This window comes from Lagopus muta, chromosome 5, assembly GCF_023343835.1.
Source record: "Lagopus muta isolate bLagMut1 chromosome 5, bLagMut1 primary, whole genome shotgun sequence".
In the NCBI taxonomy this organism is placed as follows: domain Eukaryota; kingdom Metazoa; phylum Chordata; class Aves; order Galliformes; family Phasianidae; genus Lagopus; species Lagopus muta.
This window is the reverse complement of record NC_064437.1, coordinates 48070277-48090373: the sequence shown is the minus strand read 5'-3', so window position 1 is coordinate 48090373 and position 20097 is coordinate 48070277. Positions and strand designations below refer to the sequence as shown.

The window sequence follows — 20097 nt, the reverse complement described above, 5'->3', positions numbered from 1 at the left end:
GTTCTCCAAGGGTGGTCAAATACGGAAACAAGCTTCCTAGAGAATGGTGAAGGCACAGTCCTTGGAGGTGTTCAAAAAATGTGGAGATATGGCACTGAGCGACATGGTTAGTGAGCATGGTGTGAAGGGACTGATGGTTGTACTAGATGATCTCAGAGGTCTTTTCCAACTTTAATGATTCTGTGATTCTGTCAGGCCTGCAGGAAAGTGTTTGTAGTGGTGTTCCTCAGCATGGAGGTTGGTCCTGGCTGTCACGGCATTATTGCAGAGTTTTTACCTTCTGTAACAGCAGTGTGCTTACAGTACTAGGCAGGGTTAGGGGAAACATAGAAATCACAAAACACAGGGAGGGCTTAGATCTGTCTGCAAAGGAATTCAGGCACTTCTGCTTTGTTGGCAATTAGGGTTTTTTTTTTTTCCTGATGGCTTGTGGGGTCTTCTGTCAGTTCAGGCCTGAGCATTTGTTATTGTGTATCCTGGAAGGTCTGCCCTCTGTACAGCCCTATCTCAGTTTAATTTCTGCTTCCATTGGGCAGTGTCAACAAGCCCCTGTCCTGGTCTGGCACATGGCACAAGGTAACATCCAAAGATACACTCCCAGCCTGGAAAATGAGTCAAGCAAAGAGAACTGAACATCTGAGGGAATCGAACAGTCTCCTCTGAGACTTCCCTGAAGCCTCAAGGTAAGCCAGTGGCACGGCTGAGCATGGATCTCGTTACAAGGTAGGACTGTACTACACTGCCTGCTGACAGGACGTGGTTGTCATCGCGCAGAAACATCCCTGTCTTCTAAGGCGATGTAAGCTAGGTCTGCCTTCTTACTTCTGGCCGCATAGGACTGAACAGGAGCTGCAGGCACTCCTCTCAGGACAATGCGCTGCATGCTCTGTAGGTGGAGTGTCTTGCTCCACTGCACGGGGTTCTGGCCCTAAAGCTGAGACAGTGACAACGTCAGCCCAGCACCTCTGGGCCTGAAAGCCCACTGCAGCACGTGTGTTGTGCTGGGGGGTGGTTGTGCTCAGCACTGGAAGGGGCTGCCCTGCTCACTGTGTACACCTTCTCACTGTACTAAGGGTAAGTGTTGTCTCTCTGGAGCCCTGTAGATTCGATGTGAACAAGTGCAGACAGATGAAAAACTTTGACCAGGTTCAGGGAATGAACTCGTGTATGGTGTCAGGTGCTCTTGTTTGCCGTCCGGTGTGTCTCCGCCGTGCAGCAGGCAGGAGCAGGGGCATTGCTGCTGCCTTATTCGCTTTTTCACTCACTCCCACTAAGCCTGGGCAGAGAAGATCTGTCCCTCAGCACTTCGTCGCAAAACCCTCATTTTACTTTTTTTCTAAGCGTCGTTCACCTGTTCCAGCACATAACAAGCAGACGTTCGTTATCCGTTTCTGTCTCCGGGAAGAAATGACGAAACGCACACAACAGAAGTATAAAATAGCTGCCGCCGTCGCCCTGCTGCCCCCGGCCTCCCGGCTCCGCTCCGCCCTCGCTCCCGCGGCGGTGCCGCGCTGCTGCAGACAGGTGCCGGGCAGCTCCGCTTGGAGCCGCGAGGCGACCCCCGCGCGCGGAGACTGAACGGAGCACCCCGTCCCGCCCCGCTTCCCCGTCCTCCTCCGGGCCATGGCGGCGGGGGCGGGCCGGGGCGGGGCGGAGCGGTGACGGGCAGCCCGGCCGGCCGCGGAACCGCCGTAAACAGCGGGCGAGGGAGCCGGGGCTGCCCCAGCCCCGCGGGAGCCCGGCCGCTCTCGGCCCGTCGGAGCCGCGGCTCGCCGCCTGCCGGCGCGGGCATGGGCAGCAGCAGCCGCCGCAGCCGGAGGAGGAGCCGCCGGCCCGGGCCCTGCGCGGGGCACCAAGGTAGGCTCGGCCGCCGCCCCGACCGCGGGGAGCCGCCGCTTCCTCCGGGCTCCGGCACGGGAAGGGGCCGGGCCGCTCGTCCCACGCCCGCGGCCCCGCGGCAGCGCCCTCCGCCCGCAGGTGGCGGCGAGCAACAGGCGGCGGCCGAGCGGCCCTCGGAGCGGGGCGCTGTCGGGAGCGGCTCCAGGTGCGGCCGTAAGAGGCTTTCCCCGCTGCCGCCAGCTTTGTCTGCTCTGCCTGACCTCGTCTCGCGGCGCGTTGGCGCTGGAGGTATTAGCGGTGCTCGGGAGGAAACGAGAGCCGATCAGCTGGGTGGGAGAGGCGCTGGTTTTGCGCTGCGTTTGTTTCGGGAGACGACGCGAATTTTCATTCTGGTAGCGATGTGGAATGGAGGCGAGCGGAGTGAAAACTTTACGCAAGGTGTGCTGTCATAACCCGACCGTACGGAGCCGTGCGGCTGAGTGACAGGCGAGGAAATAGCCCAAATTCTTTCATGCCTCCAGGAGCTGGGAGCAGATAAAAGTACTCCTCGGGTTGTTCTCGAGCGTAACGCTAACTTCAGCACGCCGGGAGTGCGATTCAGGCTAAAAGCAGAACGTACGAAGCCGAGCTTCGGGCTGCAGTGTGAGAAAGAAACCGTGGCACCGCCTTTGGAACGGGCAAAGTGCGTGTGCCCCTGAACAGAGCCAGCCCGCAGCAACCCCGCTGCAACAGCTCGGTAGGGAGTTGCTCTGGCAGCAACAGCAGCTCGCTTTGAGAACGTCTGCCTTTAGTTTGAGTAGCGTCAGGCCAGACTGGGGTTGAACCTGCCACGGATCAGCAGAGGAAAATTTTCTTTGGAAAATGCTTATTTATCAAGCCTATATTGTTTTCTTTGATACCTGTCAATGACCCTGAGTTCCTACTGACGTGTTGTGTTGTGCTGAGCTTGCATCTGGAGCGGGACAGCTGGGAACACCAAGGATCCTGGCTTAAGGGTGTGTGCCTGCTGTGGAACGTCGGGAGCTATGACCCAGCTGTTGATGCCATGTTGCCCGGAGCAAGCCTGGCACTGTGCTGTCAGAGCCAGACCTTCCCTGGGATGTCACTGTGCTGCAGCTGCTGGGACTGATAGGACTAATGAAGACTGAGCGACTGTTTTCACTGGGGACTTTGTGTAACTTTGGTTACATCCGATGGGAACCTAAAAAGTTCAGAATTTGCTGTTTGTTTGTTGTGGTGTTTAGGGACGCTTCTTTAACTTGTCCTTCTGCTAGCTTTAGTCAGCAGGTGTGCTCATAGAGGTAAGCTGGTGGGAAAGGGCCAGGTTTCTGTTATGGGCTGATGGGTCGGAATAAAAGCTGTAACGTTTTTCATAATTCAGCCTGTGTCAAGGCTGGTGGAGGTAGCCAAATGAAGCACTAGGAAATCCACCTGTCTCCTGGCTGATTTAGCCCAGTCTGAACTGTCATGAGGAAGTACAGCTTCCTACAGGATGAGGGATTTTTAATTTCTGTTATTGCAATCTAACCCTTTGGACAGGCAACTCTCCCATGTCCAACGGTGAAAGGAGTCCATCTGCTGAGGCTGTCAGCACCTGCTTTGGCAGCACGCCGAACTCTCTTCTCTGCCAGCCTGGTTTCCTTATTGCTGTTCCAAGCACTGTTATTAGTGGAGGAAGCAGATTGGTGTAGGAGCGTGGCCACTTCCAGTAGTATTGACCGGGGGAGGAGCTCAGGTTCTCCTTACAATTTCTGCAGCGTGAGGAAAATGAGTCTTCTGCTCTTAGTCTTTCCCATCGTAGCTGTCAAAAGCAGTCAGTCCTGAGGTGACTGATAGCCAGCTTCGTAAATGGCTGTTGGAGACTTGAGTGAGAATGACCATTTGCTATGAGATGTGCAGACAGCAATGACTGTACCATTATTTATGATTTTTATTTTGTTTTGTGTAAGTTTTATATAAAGAGCTCTTGGTCCTGTGGAAGAGTCTCATGAGTATTCTGTAATAGGTGGTTGCTGAGCTCCTCTGCCAAATGAATAGGCTGTGATGGGCAGAGCTTGAAGGAACCTGGGTGCCATTAGTGCTGTCAGCTTGTGGCAGAGCTCAGCATTCTGCAGGAGTTTGGATGCAGTTGGCAAGATGGGGAGGCACTTCCCCTCTGCTGCAGAGAGAGGTGGAACAGAGGCAGGAAGAAGTACAACTTATTTGCAGGTAGAGAGCTGTTGTTTCAAGTGCACTGCATTTTTGTCATGGCACCTTTTAGGAAAAGTCTCTCTTCTGCTTTTTTTCGCCTGATTCTTGCTGTACATTCCAAAAAGCATGGTGTGTTTCTCTAGTACGTTCTAAAGAAATGCTAGGAAATGGTTCAAATGCCCAAATTCTGTCAGGTTTCAGAGGTTAATATCATCTGTGTCTCTGAAAACCGACCCCCAAAACTTTAATCACAGTTTGCATGGAAAGGTTTAGCCATCCAGAACTTCTGCAAGCAGCAAAGCAGAACATAAGACACTCAGCAAATTCAGCCAAATCCCCTTGTGGAAATACTGTCTTGTTTTCTTAATTATGGCTGTTCTGGCCTCTGAGACCCTTGAACTGCTCATCCTCTTTTGAAACACTGCTTAGGAAAATAGGTCATCTCTGGCTGTGCGTTTTGTTTGATTGGTTCGTAGGACCCGAAGATGTTATCTGTTCCTGGGTAGCTGTTTCCTCATGCTCTCATGGGTTTGCGTACTGGAGAATAAGGAAGTTCCTGTAATTCCAAGTGATTGCTCTCATCTGGATTTCACACCCACTGCTTCCTCCCTTGTGTCTAACACAAATGGGATATTAATTTGTCTAATTGGGTAGTGTGCTCCAGGCAACATAAGGTTTTTCAGAGCAAGACTTGGTCAGGCAAGGATTTTTTAAAATAACATGTGTTGAGTTTGTGGCCACTTCTGTGGAAAATGGCGTTTTTGTCACTTCAGGATATGCTAAATTAACTTAACCCACCACATTTGTGTATACAATAAGTGATTAGCAAAGCTGTAGAAAGCTCTAAAGAATGGAAAACTAAAATTCTGGGAAAATATCAAGTCTAGGCCATATGGTATTAGAGGGGGAATTTTCCTGGGGAACAAGCTGTGGTATTACTGTCTGCTCTGCTGCTTTCATTTCTGAAAGATGTAGTGTGAGCTGCTGCAGGAGTAGCACAAGCAAACCACATAAACCACACATCTAATTCAGCAAAGGAATTTCTGTAGTAAGATAGGGAAGCAGCCGTGTTCATGGTAGTTGTGCAGAGCTTACTCTGACTTCTGTTTTACTGACTTGTTTGTTGGCTTCAGAGGTCTGTAGTCAGATTCAATGGTCCTTCTGGGTCCCTTTCAACTCAGGATGTTCTGTGGTCTGGTGGCAGCCCGCACAGCATGGCAGAGCCTGTGTTAGACTTGCTGGGTGGGATTTGCTGGTAGTGAAGTTCTGCACCTCCAGATTTTTGCTTCTTTACTGAGTCAGGGCCAGCGTTACTGTTTCTGTCCTTCGGCCTTTCCTGAGAAGACCACTTGGCCCAAGAACTCGTTTCCAAGGAAGATTCTCCTTCAGTGCTTCCCACAATACTTCCACAGGTCTTTTATCAAGCAATGTAACCATGTAACTGTATTCCTGTGAAGCACTGAACAACCACTTAACAGATTACATTGTGTCTATTGATTCTGGGGTAGGTAAGTGGATGAGACGCCCTTGCAAAGTCTTTGCAAGTGCTGGGTGGTTTTTTTGGTTGTTTTGTTTTTGTTTGTTTTTCAGCTGTTCAATGCAATTAATAATAGACTTTAAGAGCGCTGTTATTCTTAAATGTAATTAATCACCAGACAGTTCACAAACAGCCACAGAGATCTCAACCATCAAGAGTTTCCAGTGCTTGCAGTTTCTTTCCCCAGAGAATGGGAAACGCTGGCCTTCCCTCTGCGCCCAGCTGGCCAGCAAAGTTGGGCTGCTTTGAGGGGAAAAGATGCATGCAAATGGCTGTTCAACTCCTTGTCCCCTAAAATAGATTCCTCTCTGGAGTTTGCCTGAGAGACCTCCAGACAGGTAAGGATAAGAGGTTCGTTTCAAGGAACAAAGCATTCCCAGCAGTTCTTCCCTGAGTAGGTAGTTTGCCTTCTGCCCTGTTCTGAACCGTTCTGTTCTGTAGGTCGGGAACCACTTCTCTTTGAATCAAGGAGGTCAGTTTGATACAGAGAGGAAGGGAGGAAGGACAGAAGGAGCCAGGGTGACAGACCACAAGTGTGTATGTGCATACCAGGTTACACACAACATTGCTACTTTTTAGAAAAGTAAATCAAGACTTGTAGCTTCCCTTCTTCTCACCTACTTTGTTTTCAACAAGCTTTTCAGTTCTGCTTTATTCTGTGTAGGGGGGGAGGAGTATCTGTAGGAATAAGGATGGCAATTCTTAACAGATAGATAGTCTTCCCCTGGGTCTGATTTGCTGGTTCTAATGACCAGAATAATTTGTCACTGACTCACTCGCTGCTAATAGCTCTGTGCCGTCAGTGCAGCTTGAGGATGGGAAACGTGCTGCTGTTCAGAGCTGGGTTTTGGGTTCCAGTCTCCTGTTACCCAGGAACGTACACAGGTGCAGTAGTGGGGATCCACACATCTTCCCTTCTTGATGAGTCTACTTTTGACAGAAGAATTTTGCCTTTAGAGGGCCATTTGAATAATATTATAGAACAGGAAGCAGCAGGTTCCCCATGACAAATTGCTTTATATCACTAATGAAACTCTGAGAAAATGTTCAGACAACTCTTACTATGGTAGAGATCTTCACGTGGTGGTGGGTGTGAACCTGGCCTCTACCTTCCTGCGGGCAGGTGATGTCACATGGACTGTTCATGAGAGTGTCTCTTCTGATAGGTGCATGAATTCCTTTCTTTAATGTCATTCCCAATGACTTCATAAAGCATCTCCTGCTGACACCATCTCCTTCAAAGCCCAGGGAGCTGCTGGATGAAGGACCTCCTGTGACTGTTTATATTTGCTTTCACTGCCACTGGCTCCTTGTGTCATCCAGGACAGAGGATTAATCTCTCTGATCCCTCTATTTCTAGTTGTAAAAGCGCAGTGTGCTATTGAGGATGATTCACTATTAGGCCAATCCTTGTTATAATCTCTTGTAACTGCAAATGCATTGGTCAGAAGAGGAAGGCTAATGAAAAATGTGGCATATTTGTGTTACATAATATGGGAAGATGGATGGATGGAATGGAACATGAAGTCATGAAGCCCTATAGAGCTCTGCTGTGCTTTCCGACCATGGACCATGTTATAGCATGGGGTTCTTGCAGATGCCTCATCTTGCCCTCTGAGTGTCGTTTTGTGCCTTTATCATGGTTGCCTTCAGCAGACTGCTTTTAGGGGACTTATGCTGAACAGCTTGATGAACTCTGTTATGATAGATAGAAAGTGAAACTTGGTGGTGGCTTTTCTGTTCTTAATGAGCACACTAAAGTCTGACATTTCAGAGCAATGTGAGAAGCATGAGGTTGTGTGGGAGCAGCCTGGGAGGGTTATCAGAAGTTTTTGATTTTTCCTTCCTTTCTGTTAAGTGAAATGAGTTTTCCCTGTAGATCTGCATCCAAAGTGTTGTCCATTTGAGTGTGATTATCGTCATCATAGCTTCGGGGTCATTTTCATATAGAGCCTGCCTGCCAAATCTCAGCTGGAGGTGCCAGGACTAGAAAGAACACTTGCTGTCAGTGGTTTTCCTCTAGCTCTGTCCGTAACCAGTCATTTATGTTCAAACTGTTTCAGTGTAAGAAGTGTGTATACATGTATGTGCATTCATACACATAAGTAATATATAATAAAACAAGTAGACTACAAGCTTGCAGAGGAACTGCTGATCTTTGATACTGAATAAACTCTCAGAGAGAGGATTTTATTGTTCCAAGCAGCATAAATGCATGCACAACTAGATGGTGTCTTGCTGCAAAGAGAACATAAGTCTGCACAGCTCTCTTAAGGAAGAAGGAAGTTCACTTTGCAGCTAAGGGTTTGTCACAAGAGACAGGAAATCTGAGTCTTGTTCCTGCTTTCAGCCTATATTTTCTGGTTCAGGCCACCTCACCTTGCCTACCGTGCATCTCTGCCAGCTCAGGTATCATCTGGCCCACCTATTGTAATGCTATTGGGGTTTTTTTTGATGACTGGTTTTTAGCCCACTTCTTGGTAGGAAATGTGCTTACGCAATCGCATGCTAGTAACTTCTGAACCTGATGGCCAAATGTCAGATATTTGCTGAAACAGCAGGCGTCACAGGAGGAAGGGAAAATAAGCTGCAATGTCACAGCCAAAGGCTGCAGCCTCACCCTGCACAGAAGCTCACAGAGATAGCACTTTTTTGAGACAAAAGACAGTCCACATAAGTGGGTGACACTTGGCATGCTGCAGCCACAGGACAACCAGAGTGCAAGCTATAAGCGTGCCAATCCTTCTGCCCGTTGGATAGCTGCCTTTCTTTGCAAGGTATTTTGAAAGCTTGGGGGAAAAGCTTAAGAATTGCTGCTGAATTAGAATTGGCGCTGTGCAGCAGCCTCTTCACAAAATTAATGTTTGATAACATAAGGGGGTGGAAGGAGGAGAGGTTCAGTTGTAAAATTACAGGAGACTTGTCAGGCTGGCTTGATCTTGAGAGGTAACAAGAAAAAAGATGCATGTTTGATTAAAAAAATTGAAGGGAGGTTTAACTTTGCTCTTGACATAAGAAAGCAGAAGCCAGTAAAAGAGATCAGATTTCAGCCTTCAGACAGGATTGGTGTTCTTATGCAGTGTGTTAAGGCTGTATTGTTGAAATATCTCTGCATTGGGGTGTGAAAACTATGCAATTGCTGTTCAGCAGTTTCTTTGCATAAGAATGTGTTTTATTTCTGTTATTCACATAACAGTGGTGGTCAGCTATTTTGTACCCTTTCTTCTAGGGACAGATGTGAAAGGAGAGGATAACCTCTGAGTAAGACCCCTGGTGTTAAGTCTTTCAAATGTTGTGAAAACATTCACTAAGTTGCTTTCCTTATAAAACTGCAAGGCTTGAATGGGCCCTGTGTTGTTCTGTACAAGCTGCTACATGCTTTGGCAGGTGGGTGAGAAAGAACCATGCTCTGCTACACCTGAAGAGCTCTGCAGCTCTGAGGCATTTTAGAGGTGAGATGCTTTTTTACGTATCTTTCTGAGAGGGAAGGAGAACTGCAGTGTGGTGTTTTCCAGGCAAATTTCTGAGCAAGTGAAGTTTGCAAGACCCCGTTGTATTTATCAAACGGCTAAAAGTTCAAAATTATTCTTCTTTCACCTTTCATGATCCATCCAGTTACTTTTTAAGAAAGAGGTACGTGGCTTTGCTTCTAAGTAGATAGTCTGCAAGTGAAAGACTAGAGCTGCATCTTCAAATCTCTGTGTTCAAAGCAGGAGTCAGTGCTGCCGGAGCTCTATGCCGTGTACCAGGGTTGCCTAAGTGCCTCGCACTTATACAGTGTGGGTTGGTCTGATGTATGCTGCATAGTCTTTTGTTGGTTTTCTTCTTCCTGGGATCTGAGTCTTCCATGGTCAGCGTGTGTGTTTCGGCAACCCTAAGACACTTGTATCTGCACTAGGCATAGGCTTTTGTTCACTAGTAGTGCTGATATCAGCTTCTCCAAGTACAGCATTAAGAGAAAGGAATAAGAGATCTTCATTCAATGATACCCTGGCAAGAAGCGAGCACAGCATTGTGCAGTTCAGTCTGAGCACAAGGAAACAGTCAGGACCAGTTTTTTACACAGGAGCATCCATCATGCATTTGTCTCTTGACTGTGGTCTCCTGTTGTGTGCGTTAGACATTTATTATGATTGCCTGCTTTCTCTGTGTACTTGAGCTCTTCTTGTCACCTGGGACACGCGCCATCTCTGAATGCCCACTGGGAACTTTTCCCATCTGCATTTTCACACTGTGCAGTGCTACGGGTGCTTCACTTGGACTTGGTGAGCCCGTGATGCCAGGAGGCATCCTGCTGGTTGACTCCTGCCAGCTGACTTTTCAGGTCTTCCATAGCTGCCATATGTAAGCTTGAGTCCTGCATGGGTCTGGCGGAGCCTCTCTTAACAGGCTGTGCCTGCTTCAGGGCTTGTGGGAGGCTGCAGGTATGGCTCTGCTCCAGGGCATTGCTTTGTTCAGGCAAGGTGTGTTTGCCAGTTGTACCTTGGTACTTTAGTATTATCATGCTTTCCCCAAGACCCTGTGAGAGATATATTTATCCCTCACTTGGTTGTAATTGGCATTATTTCTTCTGCAAAGAAGGAAAGAAAACTCCAAGCTGGTCATCCAACCCTGACTGTCCTCCTTTGAGCCATATCCTGTGAACCTCATGGGCACTCCTTGTGATTGATGTAATCTAACTAATGTACATAAGAGACATCTGAGTCACAATAGGGAATTTAATAAGATGAGGAAGCCATTGAGTTTCAAGTCTGAAAGTGGTTCGTGTCAGCAGAGGAGAGGAATGGAAAGCAGCATGACAGTGCATCACATCCCACTGAGGCCAGACCATGGACATGCAGAGGCACAGGCCAGCTTCTCCCATGCATGGTTTGCCCTCAGCGGCCCCTGGGAGCCAGGGCAGAGCTGGTGAGTTTCTGAGCGGAGCCCTTTATGTGTTCTTTCTTCTTCCTTTACTGGAACGTGCCAAAAAAAAAAAGGGAAGAAAATCACTGGGAGGCCAAGTCATGCTTTAGCCTGGTGAGCAATGGCACAGTGCATTGTGCTGCTGCTGGGCCTACTGAGTTGCTGTGTTTAGAATATGCCACTGTAGCGTGGCAGCTGTCAGAGGGACAGGTTGCTCAGCATGTGGCTGCCTTTGCTGCTGTGTGAAGATAGCTGTGCCTTTCCTAGACGTCTTTATCTCCCCTTGCAATTCCTTCTAGGCTTTGTGCAAGAATCCTGAAGCTCTTAAGAAGTCTCTTCTGGGCTGAGTGATAGCTGCTTTCCCTTTTCTCTGTTCCCGGCAGAGATGACTGATAGATGATGGCTTTTGAAGAGATACTAAATGTTGCATTGGAAGTTGGTGCCTAAAACAGTTCTAAGAAAGGCGGTGACTCACTTATAACTTGGTGGCACTGGCTCAATCAGATGGCTGCTAAAAATAACCCACCTTCTAATTCCACCGTTGATCTCTAATTGTAGAAGTATTCTAATTTATAATCTGCAGAGAGGGCTAGATCAGAGTTTGAAGTGAAATCTCTAGTTTGCCAGTTAGGAGACTTGGTGTTTGGAGGGGGCATTCTGGGCGGAGACTAGCTCAGAGTGATGACACTGGCTTTGCCCTGAGCTCCTGCTGAATCTTTTCCCCAGATAGATGCTGTAGGGTGCCGTTTTATCAGCATGCCTTTTTTCACCCTCCTTGGTGTGTTGTCCTAGAGAAAATTCTTTGTTGTTCCTGAAACAGTGACTGTGCAAACAAACCCTTCCACATTGTTTGTCTGTGGAATACTTTTTGTTTCCTGCTTCAAACTGTTCAGTAGCACTGGTTTAGTGCCATAAGGGCAGCTGCCTGGTTTTACAGTAGAAACAGCGTGTTTTTGGCAGCAAGAAAAAGGTGTCTTTTCAGCTGTTATGTAGCATCTCACAAGATTGGTCTTCACTTACTTATAGCCTTGTTATGAGATAGTTTCTAAGTTAGCTAGGTGCTATCCTCTGTATTGGTGCAGTGAGAGCTGAGCTGACCTTGCTGAAGTGTGATACTTCTGTTAGGTCTTTAGAAAATGCAGGGGGTGTGAGATTGCACCAATTTACTTCTTTGACAGAGGACGGCAAAGGAAGCTTGTGAAAGAGGAATTTTTGCCATTGCCAGCTGCTGCTATTCAGTGAATAGCATCTGTCCCTGTAAACATGAGTGTGACTCCCTGCAGGACTGAGGTTTTGTCCTTGTTCACAGAGGGCGCAGGTAGTGCAGAAGTGTGTGAGGCACCGGGTCACTTATGACACAGAGGGGACAGTGTCTGAGATGCTTCCTCTGGCACCCAGAGACTGAAGGGAAATGGTTGGGTTTTCCAAAGAGAAATCACAAATGTGGGTTCCATCATTTCTGAAATGTCAGAGTCCATATCCTTCATCTTTAAGTATTGCATGGAAGTCTTGGTGCTGTTGTCCAGCCAGTGCTGGGCAGCTCATACCAAAGATGGGACTGTCTCTGGGATGGACATGCCAACTGTCTTCAGTGAGCAGAACACAGGGGATTTTGTCTTGATTGTCTGGCATCATCTGCTGCCCTTTGAATAGAGCACAGTTTCCTTCTTTTTTTTTCTTGTATTTGTCATTTTAAGCTGATTGATAAAGAAATATGCCCTTATTTCTCTATTATGCTAGTTCAGAAGACATTTATGTTATGATTCTGTAGTAGTATTTTACCTATTCTTTGTTTGACCTCATCAGGCTCAATGCTCCCCTCTTTCCAACAGTACACCTTCTTCCAGAATTAATGAAATTTCAACCAAAAAAATGACCTTTTTCTTCTTGCCTTCCACTCAACATTTCAACAAATACCTGATAGAAACTGCTGTTACTTCTAGTTTTTGTCCTCATTAATGTTTCAGATTTTAAAACAGTGCTCATGTGCACCAGAATTTCATGAACCTTATTCAGCAGACTTGGCTCGTCGCGCTGGCTCCTGTCTAAACTAATTTAAAGGAAAGCACATCCATTAGGGAAGAAGACAGAAAAGCCACTTATAAATGTGATAAGGTTGGAAGATGTGACATGTCAATTGATACTGGTGATGTGGTCATGATCCTGAATTTATTTTAAACATTTTCCTCTATGGACAGCTTCCCATATTGACTTTACTCGCCCTATGCATGTACCCAGGAACTCTCTCACTGACCTGGCTCAGAAGGAAGTTGGTAGTTACTGGACACCTGAAAATTGCTTTGAGCATTTTCTGGAGGAAAAACAAGAAGTGGAAGAGCAGTGGAGTGTTGTGAGTCACCCAAGCTGCAAGATACAAATCTGTGTAATTCTTACAAACAGGTATCGTTTCTGTTTATCTGGACACTAGGCTTAGTCTTTGCAGCTTTCTGCAGTTGCCTGTCGTTCACAGGCTTTAGAAATCCTACTTTAATGCTGATGATAGACAGCTGCAGTACATTTTTCATAAGGTTGCATACAGAGCATGTAAGTGCATTGGAGAAACACTATGAAACTCCACCTAATTCCTTGTAAGATGTTTGAAGAAGTACAAGGTCTAATATGGAATGGGACGGAAAGGGTCAACACTCGATTGCAGAACAAAGAACAAGGGCAGAGGGTGAGGAAGTAACCAGTGGACACTTGGTTTCTTGTAAGTGTAAGAAAGGAATCCACAGTCGTATATTCAGCTCATGATTGCATCAAGAGGCTATTTTAGGTACGGGGGGGATGAATGGGCTTTTATAAATCGTGGTAAGGAGTGCCTTGTCTGAGGGCTCAGTGATGCCAGCTCCTTTTCTGGTGGCAGAGTGGGGCTGTGGGGGAGGACACGCAGACTTGACACACGCCTTGCAGCACACTTGCATGAAATAACTGGCTAATGAAAGGAAACTGTTTTTGCTGACACTTCGGTGCTGCCAGTGCGTGTTGGTGTCAGCCCTGTGTTGCATGGGGAGCTGGGGCATGCGAAGGCTGACTGTTTGTCAGCCCACTGAAATTGGCTGCCTGGTCTTTAAATTGCACCAGGGATACTTGAGATAAGAAGAGAACATGCAGCCTTTTAATGTCACTGTGTGCACTGTGATGAGTTTGCAGCTGGAAGAGACCATCTTGTTCTGGTGCTGGAGGGAAATTAATTCTGTTCAGACCTGGACCCTTTTGTAGGCTTTTACACAACTTTGCTATTTAATGATAATGCTGCTACACAGGGGTTTTTATAGAAAGATAGAATCCTTAGAGTCAGAAGGGACCTTTAAAGATCATCTAGTCCAGCTCCCCTGCAATGAACAGGGACATCCACAGCTTGATCCAGTTGCCTGATCCAGTCCTCATCTTGAAAGTTCCCAGGGATGGAGCACCCAACCACAACTCTGAGCAGCCTGTTCCAGAGCCTTAGCACCCTCACTGTAAAAGACCTTGTATCTAACCTAAATATATCCTTCATAGCACAACTGTCACATTGGAATTGATGAGAAATGCCATATCTGTTTCTCTAGCAGCTCTGTCAAATCAAGAATCTGGTGATGGTGACCATGCAGGTGTGAACCTGGGGAGTGATTAACATCTGTCCTGCTGTTATCACTGGTCTGAATGCAGTGCCTGGAATTGTGGTGTTACCAGATACAGTTTATTGCTACAGTAAGGAGCAGTGCCAGCACCACAGAAGTTATGTGTGTGTGAAACAGATGGAAAGTGGGCAAGGGGAGTACTATTACCCTTCCATTTAACAGAGGGGTCAAGTGAAGAACTTAAATGCTTTGACTTCCTGAACCCCAGCTTGGGAGGACACCTCTTTATTGCTGATATTTAGGGGAAGAAAAGATGAGCACTTGTGCATGTGGACAGTGGATCCCACAGCTTGTTATCCTCACTGGAGCATGAGCTCTTGTGCAGGTGGCAAATGCTGGTCCTCTCCCTGAAAAGGGAGGCTCTTGTTTGATGTTAGCAAATGTATAGAAAAGGCATTAGTATGGAAAAAGACCGAAAAAGCCATAAAATGTTCAGGCATAGGTGTCTACATTTCCAATAAAAAGATCTCACTAAAAGCTGTTGCAGTTCGATGACCTCTATGTAGTATTGCCCTGGATTTAAGATTTATTTACAGTTTAACTCTCTTAACTTCGGGGGAAAGTAAATGACTGCAGGTACTATTTTTGCATCAGAAGGTCAGGTTATTTCTAAACGTGGGAAAATGTGGTTGAAAACAGAACTTAGTGGTGTCATGCATGTTTGTGGAAGAATGAAGTAGAGAATGCTTAGTACATTGGCCTTATTGCTTCACACTTGAGCTTTTGAAGAGCCTGGTTTGGAGCTGTCTGATTTCTGCTTTGTGCAAGTTCTAAGGAATGTAGTTTTTGCTGTTTCCTTAGAAGGAGCTTAACAGTGTGTCATAATGATGCAGAAATCTAGATTTATTTTTAAGATTTTCAGAGTAAAGATATGTTGTAACTCTTTATTTACAGGCTCAAGTTATCTGAGATTTAACTCATGAATCATTCAAAAGAAATACATTCTTATGTGCACCAATTTGGAAATTTCTTATTCACCCAAGGACAAAGAGGCAATGATTTCATACTTCTTCAAAATACAGAATCGTTTAATAAATACTGTGTTCTTTTTACCATTGCTTAGGAGCAATGGTTTGCCTAGCAGCAATTAAACAATAGTGAAAAACGTTGCTTAGGCGCCTGTTGTTCATAAATAGCTTTCACAAATGTTATCCTCTGATGTACTGGAAAATAAGTGATGTAGCACAGGATTTTCCTAGAAATACATCATTGTTATCCATGTATAATACATAATGTGAGCAATGTCCTCATTGAACAATAATGAAACTGTTTTGTTTCTTCTCTATCTTGTGTTGTAAATATTTACACTGTTTGAGAAACACAAGCTTTCATTGTCCGTATGTAAATTTATGCATTTGTGCTAATAGTCTTTATTAATTTTGAAGGTGAAGATACAGGGCAATTTTTCCCTGGATATCAGAACTGAGTTTCGGGAACCTCAAAGTGATTGCAGTAGAGAATGGAGATGATCACAAGTTATAGGTGTTGCCTTACATCAGGTAGACTTGCCGTTGTATTTTGGCGCAGACTTCTCTCACTGGTCTGTATATGTGTTTGTATTTTTCAAAAACTGCAGGAAAAGGTGTGATGCTGTTGCATGCTGTTATCAGACTGAATATGCTGAAGAAGAAAGTCATCGTTCCTATAACAAAGAAAATATTAGTTTGAGCCATGTGATCAAAACAACCAGATTCCACTCTGAAGTGTGGAGTCAGTGCTAATTCTCAGAGGGAGGGATGTCTTCTCTGGAGGAGGATGTGAATTTTTCAGAAAGCCAACTTCTGGTTACTGTGTGGGAGTTAAGGGGATCGTGGCCAGGAGTGATAACAAGGCAAGTGCTGTGTGTGCTGTGATATTGCATCCTGCCTGGAGCTGAGCCATGGAGACTTGCAGATTGCTGCATGATCCACGTGCCAGACCTGTTCTGTTGAGAAGCACCTCAGGGCAGGAAGATGTGTTTAACACGAAGGGGTGAGGTGAAATGGTGATAGCCTGGGCACTACAAGAAGTGACACACGCAGTACAAATGGCTGTGAACTGCAGCTGTCCAGAGAGCGCTACTTGCTGACCTGGAGCACAGCAGTGCTGGCTGTTGCCCTCTCAGTCTCCTCACTCTCAAGGTTTCTCAGCGAAAGGAGAATGAAAGTTCAGCTTTACCTCTGCATCTTTTTTCTTGTTGCAGTTAGAGACTGTCCCTGCAATAACCTCTGTTTCTGAGGTGCAAATCATGCTCATCTTCTGCTGAAGACAGGAGAAGGGACTGATAAGAGCTCTGGGGCCATTATTTACTGATCCTGCAATTTAACAGCTTTCTTGTCTAGTTCCATTATGTAGAAATGTTTGTAGAAACAATCATATTTGTATTTGGTGCCAGTCAGATCTGGCAGATACCCTTCTTTCTTTGTGCTGTGTGTAATCTGCAGCTGTATGTTACCATGTCCTGAGAAGCTTTCTAAAGGAACATCTGGAATATGCAAAATAATCTCTTATTCCCTTTTAACTTTTTTCAGCTAAGTAACAACATGATTTTAAAAAAGATATCAGAAGAAAAATATTTTTGTCTCGAAGTACATTATTTTTAGTACACTTGCCGGTGGAAGAAAGGAGGAACTGAGATAATAAAGTAAGAAGTTGCAGCAGAGTTAGTAAACATTGTAGGATATATGTACATAGACATATATATTGCTGTAAATAGCAATAATTCAGAATTAGATCTGTGTAGAGCAAAGTCTAAGTCCAACGGTTCTTTTCACTTACGGTGTTGAACTAACCCTGAAATGCTAAGGGTTCTGTAGGGGAAGAAGTGCCAGTTTCTCTTCATTCTCAACTTCAGTTCTCTTGATTAGATTTGTCAAGTTAACAAATGCACGTGAAGTGCATAAGCCTTGATGACATCTCTTAAATAGTGCTGTTAACGAAGTACTGATTAAGCTTCGGTAAAACAAAATGAAGCACAGATGCAGGATCCTCGTTTTGAAAATGCACATCTGTCATCTCTAGAAAAGGATTATGTAAGCTCTATTAGTAGGGGAGGAGTCCTGACAAGCTCAAAATAAAATAAATGAAAGCTTCAAACCGGTGCCTATACAAGCTAATAGGATTGGAGATATTTGCAAATGTGAAATATGTAGTGTACAGAAAGTAGCATAGGACGTATGCACAGCCAGTTTGAATGTCAGGGCAGGTAAGGTGCACACAGAGGTTTGCCGAGTACTGCATGAGTTCTTATGCTAAATTTGAACACACACATACACAAAAGAGATTTTTATGCTCATGGGACTTTGAGATTTCACATTGAGGCCGCCAGCAGAAAAACAGATTCCAAAGCTGCATTAATAGATTATTTTGAATCTCACATAGAGAAAATAAGCAGTACACCATCTTTGAGCAGCATAATGTTTTTCAGAAGGTTTCTATTCCTGTTTGGGTTGGGTTTCATGCTGTGCAGGGGGGGGAATTCCAGGCACTCACAGCAGTATTCTACCAGCCTTCAGGGCAGCACTTCCCACCCTGCAGCTGGTGCATACCCTGAGCTCCACCGACTCCATCAGCTGCACTTCAGGATATTCGTGGTATTGCATAGTGCTACAGTGAATGGATTATCTGGACTGCGGTGATCTGTGTCTTTATTTTTAACTTGCACGTCCCCCAGAAGATTGATCTATGTGTTACGACTGGCTGTCATCAATGGGAACTAAGGGAATCAAAGAGAACTGTAGGAAACCTTGAGGCAGACAGGAATAACTCACAGGTGAAATTTGTTTCAGTTCTCATGTTAGCGATTATCCTCTTGCTTACGCCACAGGTTACAAGGTTTATCTTTCATGCACACGAAGGCAGAGTCTTTTGTAATCCAGAGACTCTATTCTTTAAGGAAAACAGCTGAGATATTTGGCTTTTTCTCCTCCTCTGAGCAATGCAAAGCATGTGCGTGCACATCCATACGTCCACAGGATGCTTTCCTCTTGGTGTGGGTCTATCTATGTCTGCAGCCAGTGCCACTACAGCTCGAGAGCTTCTGCTGGACTTCTCCACCATGTGAGGTGTAAAATGGGAATATGGTGAACTTTGCAGTTTAAATAACCTAATGAAGTCTGCAGTTCATACTCCATATTTTTAGATTCCCTTAGATACCAAACTACAGACATGAAACCATAATTTGTGTTCATTTGCCTTAGTCTAGATCTTTGATCTAGACGTAGATCTCTCTTTGATCTAGATATAGATCTCTAGATCTAAATCTTTGTTTAGCCTTTATTTTGGAATGTGTGATACACGGAAAAGCTGCAGTGAGTGACAGGTGGAGACAGCAGCGTACCTTCCTGTGCCTTGGTCCTTCCAGTAGCACATCTCATGGAGCAGGCTAGCAGTTCACCAAGTGTTAGGCTCCCCTCGTGGCTGACACGCGTCCTGGTTTCCTCAGTGAGGCCTGGTACGGTGGGTGATGGAAATGGGGTTTGCAAACAGTCCCCCATCTGCTTTTGCTGTGGTGAGTTTACCTGTTGATGTCTGTTGTTCCCCTTGTGTACTCGATACTGATGACCCAAGGGAATCTAATTTTCTGTTGCTGTCAGGAGACACAGTGCTGAGGGGAATGCCCCAACACCAGACCCCAGTCGCACGTTTGCCTTTCCTCCTTGAGTACTGTAAAAGATAGTTTGTCTAATTCCCTCTGAATCTTGCTGATGTTGCTGTGGCTGTGTGGTTCTGATGTTACAGCTGATGTGGTTTCAAGTGTGTGCCAGAAAATCTCTGAAGGGTTCATTTATGAAAACAGTTCAGCTCATTATCATTTGGTGAATGCCCAAACTTCCTATAGGTTTTCTTTAAGTATTTTTCTCTAGTGAACAGTATGTGAGCAGCCAGGAGGGCAGGGTAAGAGGATCTCTCATCGTGCACAGGCAAAAGACTGCCCTGCTTGTGGCATCTGGTTCACATATATCCACTCTGTCTCAGTTCCCTGCCGTCCCATGATTGCATCAACTTTCCAGGCAAAGTGGAACTGGCGAGTCCTTCCTCTGCAAGTGGGATAGCATCCACACCAGTAGTCATGGGGCTTCTTTTGTGTGTGGGGTTCACAAACTGAATCTTACACAAGGAAGAGGAAGCTGAGCTCTATCTGCTGTCTCCGAGGTGTGTTCAGCTGTTGTATCAGTGGTGAGAGATGCTTTGGCAATACGATTGCTCACTTTATATGAGAGAGGGCTTACACATTTAACCATGCATTGTGATTTATGGCTACAAATCCTGAGTAGAAGGGAGCACCTAGGAGCTGTCCCCTTGCCTTAGCATTGCCTGCTAAGCCTTTCTGGCAAGACCCTGGTTTGATGTGCTTGAAGCTTTCTTAGATCTTTGCTCTCCCCATCCATGGAGATGTTCAAGGCCAGGTTGGATGGGGCTCTGGGCAGCCTGGCATTAGATGCAGAGGTTGGCGGCCCTGCCTGTGGCAGAGGGTTGGAGGTTGATGGATCCTCAAGGTCCCTTTCAACCCAAGCCATTTTATGATTTTCGTGTCCTCTACTCTTCACCATGGATCGGGCGCCCACAGTGTTGATTCAGCTGTGAAAAAAGTCCTACAGGGCTTGTTGCAATTTTTACAAAGAGGCATTGCTTTTCTAGGCATCCTTGTCAGTATGTGCTTGGCACTGCAGATGGTTGACTTGTGTAACTTTATCCTTTAATTAGTGCTGTGGAGCTAAGGTGCTTCAGGTTGGGACTGGCAGGCCTTGAGTGTGTGGTTGTTAGGATCCTTCCCAGCTGGAGGCATACAGTGTGGCATCTGGGGTAAGTTTAGAGCTTTTCTTAAGCTGCTCTTGAACAAAGGCAGGCTTTGTTGAATGTCTGCCCAGCTGCTCTACCAGAGGAAGGCTATTTTACATTGTCTTTGACTATCTAATTGGATTATATCTTTCAAAGAATTCTAATGTGCTATCCGTAAAGTACCTGCAGAAAAACTGGTCTGATTTGTTTGTTGGAATCAGAGGGATTTAGCTGTGTTTT

General features: G+C 45.9%; 1 protein-coding gene across 5 annotated transcripts in view; it reads left to right on the top strand.

The window, feature by feature from the left end:
- Positions 1–1711: 1711 nt before the first annotated feature.
- The window catches only part of MARCHF8 (membrane associated ring-CH-type finger 8), an 82513-nt gene continuing 64127 nt past the window's right edge, over positions 1712–20097 (top strand). The window contains exon 1 of one of the 5 annotated variants that reach the window (XM_048944043.1): positions 1712–1857. The gene's annotated coding sequence lies outside the window, so the exon portion shown is untranslated. The other 4 variants (XM_048944040.1, XM_048944044.1, XM_048944041.1 and 1 more) reach the window with 4 other exon arrangements.